This window comes from Urocitellus parryii, chromosome 13, assembly GCF_045843805.1.
Source record: "Urocitellus parryii isolate mUroPar1 chromosome 13, mUroPar1.hap1, whole genome shotgun sequence".
NCBI lineage: Eukaryota > Metazoa > Chordata > Mammalia > Rodentia > Sciuridae > Urocitellus > Urocitellus parryii.
The window spans coordinates 29,284,755-29,290,754 of NC_135543.1; positions in this window are offsets into that span (position 1 = coordinate 29,284,755).

Here is a 6,000-nt window from a genome sequence, read left to right on the forward strand (position 1 = left end):
TCAAAAGAGATATTAATCTTGATAACTCCAATTTATAAAAATCATTTATCATAATTAATTGTGTTCAGATATAGTTGTGGGAAATGTGTTAATACTATGACTAATCACATAGTAGAAAAATCTGAAAATTACGTAGATTATATCTAGGTAATATTTTGTCCAGATATAGGGCGGCTAAGAAGTATTTATTATTTAAAAACCTTAAGCAAGCAATACTTCCAAGTAGGATCAATTAAAAAATAACTAGATATTTTATTGAACTTTTTTGTGCTTATCCTTACAAGATACTACAAAGAATAATAGAAATTACAAACTGTGATATTCTTTAGAAACATATTAGGAAGTAGGCTAGTCCACTTTTAATCACTGTGACCAAAATACCTGACAAGAACAACTCAGAGGAGGAAAGTTCTAGTTTTGGCTCACAGTTTCAGAGAATTCAATCCATGGTCAGCAGGTTCCAAGGCAGAAACACCATGGCAGAATAGCAGGATGGAGGAAAGCTGATCGGCTCATGATAGCCAGAAGCAGAGAGAGATGGGAAGGGGTCAGGGACAGAAATAGCCCCAAAGTCATTCCTCCAATGACTAACTTCCTCCAGCCATCTGCTTATAGTTATCACCCAGGAGTCCTTTCAAATTATTAATCTACCAAATGGATTAATCCACTGAGGAGGTTGCAGACCTCATGATACAATCATTTAACCTCTGATCATGGCTGCATTGCCTAATATATGAGCTTTGGGGGAATAGTCCAGATACAAACCATAGAGGGAAGCTACTGAACTATGGGGTACCCATAATTTAAAATGAATCAAGAAAAAAAAAGAGCTTAAAAATAAGAGGTAATAAAAAGCACATTCCCAAACAGGGATACAGTCAGGAGAAAAAGTGAGCGATCAAGGCAGGTCTGCAAAGAATGTGGACTAAATTTGAACTAAATCTGTAAGATGGGTAAGGTCAAAAAAGTTTGAATATGCATCTTCTATACATTATGACCTTTTTTTTTTTCATCACATTCTGGTTTCATATCTCCTGAAACAGTTCTGAGCCAACCTGGATCCTCTGGGCTCAGGATCCCAGGGCATAAAGCTAGGCAAGGGCAAACGTCATACTGGCAATGACCAAGAACATAATAGCAGCAGAAGTAGCCACATTCATGAAAAGGTGAAAGTGTATAAATCTAAACACTATAGAAGTCAAGTGGTGGAAGTAGATAATGAAGTAATGTGTAATTTAATCAAAGTCAAGGTATTTGGGAAAAGGGAAAAGATGAATCAGAATTATAGTATACTGAGAATAAATGTCCAAATATTCTGAGAAGTTGCTATGAAAACATTTCACTACTGTCCTTCTGTATTTAGCTGACATATCAATCAGACAGGCTGATTGATATGTCTTACCAAAGCAGAGATGGCATGAATAGATTTGGATACAGGAATAATGGACTCTCTAAATTGGAAGAAGCTTTAGTGGTGAATTACTCTAATTCTATTAGAATGGGAAATGAAGAACTCAAAGGTAATGTAAAGTGTCTGAGCCCATATGACTGAGTAATGCATTTTTATACTTCAAGCTATTCAGAAATGCCAAACAAGATTCATCACTGAGACAGCCAATTTGTTTTTATTGACTTTTAGGGAGGACAATTAAAGAAAAATTTATTTACTTCTGAGCAATCATTCACATCCATTTTTAAGTCAATATATTAAGTGAAGTTGATCATGCAGCAGAACCAGCCATTTCAGCCATGAATATTAGAGATTCTTGCCCATCAAAGGCAAATTTGGTAATCAAAGTAGACATCATTTTAGCTTGGTGACTTTAATGTCCTGATTACAAAGATTCTTTCATTTTCAAAACTCATTTTCTTTCACTATCATTCATTCATTTTTATGCCTTTTATTTGGGTGCTAATAAAAACGAAACAGCATTTTATTTCAACAACAAAAAAAAAAAAAAAAAAAGACCAAGTCCAGGTGGTGTGACAACAGAGTTTATGATTCAATCTGAGACCTGACTATCAGAAACAGTGTTATTAGAGTTTAACTAACATATTGTGAAACACAAGTTTAAAGTGCACTTTTGAAAAGTTTTGCCATAGATGTGTACTCCTGAAACCATTATCACAATCACCACAAAGAGCACATCACCTGAGAAACTTCCTCATGCCTCTTCCTAATCCTTAGGCCTGCCTTCCCCACTCCAGATTTCGTAGGTATACAGTGATCTTTGGTTACTATAAGTTATTTTGCATTTTCTAGAGGTTTAGATAAATGGAATAATCAAATATGTAATTTTTTTGTTTAACTTATTTGACTTAGCATACTATTTAAGAGCTCTCCATTTTATATTAATTGTTTGCTCCTTTTATTTTTGAGCATTATTCCAAAGTATGAATATATAGCATGATATTTATTCTCCTGTTTATGTGCACTTGGGTTGTTGCTAGATTTTAACTGTGATGTATAAATCCTGGTGTGAAAATTTATTAATGAGCCTTTGTATGCTTTCTTTTGTGTTGGTAAATATCTATTGGCAGCCTGACTAGATTTGGGATACTTTTAGGTGCAAAATGACTAGGTAAGATACCATACAAGTAGGTATGAACCAATATATCCTGGGAAAACTCAGGTGTTAGTCACCTTAAGGTCAGGCTACCAAAAGAGTGCTTTCCTGTTGAGAATAATTGGTCTAACAAAAGGCAATTTTGAATTCTACTTCTATTCTCTTTGCAATAGCATGGTGTCGGAAAACACTGGCTCTTTTCCAATATCAGTTTTGTCATCTTTTAAAGCATGTGTTGGCAAACTGTGGCCCTGGGGTCATATTCAATCCACCAAATACCATACTCATTCATTCACATATTGTTTATGGCTACTTTTGAATTATAATAGTCCTTGTGATGGAGACTATATGACCTGCAAAGCCTAAATTATTTATTAATTTGCCATCTATAGAAACTATTTACTGATTCATTTTCTAAAGTATTAGGATATCAATTTTTTGCTGGGCTACATGATTACCTAGAATAAAACCTATTCTCTAATTTCTTTTGAAATTAAATTCCAGCTCATTGGATGTAAGGAGAAGTAGTATTGGGAACTTTCAAAGATTATCTGTTAAAAAAGGAGTCTGACCCTTCTCCTGTTACCAGCTACCCACATTTTGTACATATTATAATGTGTACATATGTTGTATATACTTTGTACATATTATAATATGTATATTTGTACATATTATAGATCCTGCAGCATCTTAGACAATGGAGTGAATTTGAGAATAGAAGGTATGTATGGTGAAGCCACAAGATAGAAGGAACCACTGTTTCCAGAATCATGGATTATGATACCCAACCTAGACCTGAGTTCAAGTAGGATACATGGATAAGAAGAAAATACATTTCTTTCTTAAGTTACTTTGTGTTTGTGTTTGTTGGTGTAATAAATAGTTTTATTGCTCACGACAAATGTAATCTAAAAAATATAATATTTCATGTTTGTGGTTTCTTGGCTTCTTATACCTGAGTCAAATACCTAAGAAAATCAACCTAGAGGAGGAAAGATTTATTTTGGATCATGGTTTCAATCCATAGTTTTTGGCCCCATCATGATGTGCTGATGGTGAGGGAGAGCAACATGGTGTAAGGCTGTGGTGGAGAAAAGCTTCTCTCCTCACAGCCACCAGGAAGCAGTGAGTCAGAGAGAGTGAGAACAATAAAGAGTCTGGGGACAAGATATCTCTCTCCAGGTCTCACTCCCAATGACCCACTTCCTCCAACAAGGCCCCACCCTTCCCAGTAATGTCATCACAATAGGAGTCTATCAATTGATTAATTCATTTATGAAATCAGAGCCTTCATGTTCCAATCACTTACCAAAGTTTCACCTCTGAACCAACCCTGAGCCTTTTGCAGACATTTCCAAACAAAACCATAAGAATATTTTAACCAAATTTCATAACGTACAACGTTCATAGAGTCATCAATGTTGTGGAAACTTGGAAATGTTAATCTTTGGAGACCCAGTAATTTCATCTGTAAAGGAGGCCAGTAAACATGGTTTTCCCTGAAAGCTGGGATTAAACTCAGCTTCCTGCTCAAATTCTTAAGCCTTACTCATAATCATCATCTCTATACGTGTGTCACCAAACCTGTGTGCTCATCTTATACTGAAATGCATTCAATCCTCACTGAGAATGCTGGCATTAGTTTTCTAGGGATTGTTCATTATTCATTGTGGGAAATTGAGTCATTGTGCTATTTCATTGATGCAATTTTGATAGATAAGAAAAAAATTTGATGTCAGTATAAATATTTCAATAATAAGAAAAATTCAAAACACTTGCTCACACCATACACTTATGTAATTCATGTCAGGTGAATGAAATGGTCCATGTTTTTATGGGTATACAACATGACTACCACAAGTAAATCCAAGAGTCATTTATAGTCAAGATTCACATACTGAAGCAAGAATTTGAATTTTAATAGTAATATTTTCTAAATGAGAATTTTATAAGGATATCATTCTTGTTTTCATATAGCCATAAATTGAAAAATGCTTCTCACATTTTTCTACTATTATATTATCATCAATATTTGTAGAATATTTATTAAAATAAATATTTATTAAAATAAAAACATTAATTTATTTGAAGAAATTGCTCAAAGGGAAAAAAAAGCAAAACTACCAGTGATTGTCATCATAGAAGTTGTTATTACTGCTGTTGCTGCTTTGTTGATGATGCTGTTCCTATCTGCAGATCTCCTGGCTACCACTGGAATTACTTCCACCATGGGCAGCAAGCTACTATTGTAGAGGAAATAGGGGTGACCCATACTAACAAAGCAGGTGGGTTTAATAAATCACTTTTCCCCCACTTTCTATAAATTATATTATAAGCTTCAATGTTCCTGGCTGGTTGGAAATACAGTTATGCTGGAGGTTCCCTGCTCCTAAGATTATGGAAGCATCTAAGCCTGGAAAGATCTATTTGGTCATTGCTGTTCAAAGTCTCAAGTGACTATAAGCCACTGGTGTCTCAGGACAGTTTTTAGGCTGTGGAACTAGAGCCTAGATTCCAGGCTCTCCATCCACATGGAAAAATCTCTCCCCCTTTCTCTGTCTTTCTACAGGCTCCATATGCAATATTCTCTGTCTCTTTCTAGCTCTCCCCATGTCAATATTGATTCTTCATTGATCCCAAGCTTTACCAAAATGAAGAACTCATTGAATGACTTACTTTTGTTTCCAGATTAGTCAAAATTTTGGATGAAAACTGGGAAGAGAAGAGTACTATTGGTCAGCTTTTGCAAGGTGATTTAAACCAGCTCCAACACACCAGACTCTAAGGTATCTCCAAGGCAGCAGCTGCAGGAAGCAGGTTAGGACTGGTAAAATAGTTTCTAGATGAAATTGCAATTATAAAAATTTAGAAGAGTAAGAGGAGACCCTCTAATTCCACATTGCCTGGTTAGTGCTGACATCTTTGGTCTCCCAAAGACTTTATGGGGCTCTGACAAAGTCTCTGACACCATCAACAACTGGTTGATGTTGATATCTCTTAGAGTGTACAATAAAGCTGGTTCTACAAATATTAGAACAAACAAGAATTGGATTCAGCTGCTGCCACTGGAAGGAATAACTGCTTCTGTAATGAAGGAGGGTTGCTATGGTGATACTGACAGAAAAATCCAAGCAGACAGACAGAAAACAATCTCATCTTGCTCCTCTAGCCTCCAAATCTCCCTGAAGTGCTAACCCAGCAGGAATCACTGGCAGAGCCGAGGTGGGGTTTGTAGGGTTTCAACCCCAGCATCACAAAACAGAAACTGTAAAGTTTGGTACAAATCTAAGAGCAGATGAATTAAATAATTGGCACAGATACATAGTGAGGTATGAGCTACTTACGTAATTAACAAATATCAAATATCTAAGATTAATTCATATTTTAAACTTGAACTCAAGTTAGTCTGATGTCATACCGTGTGTTCTTAATT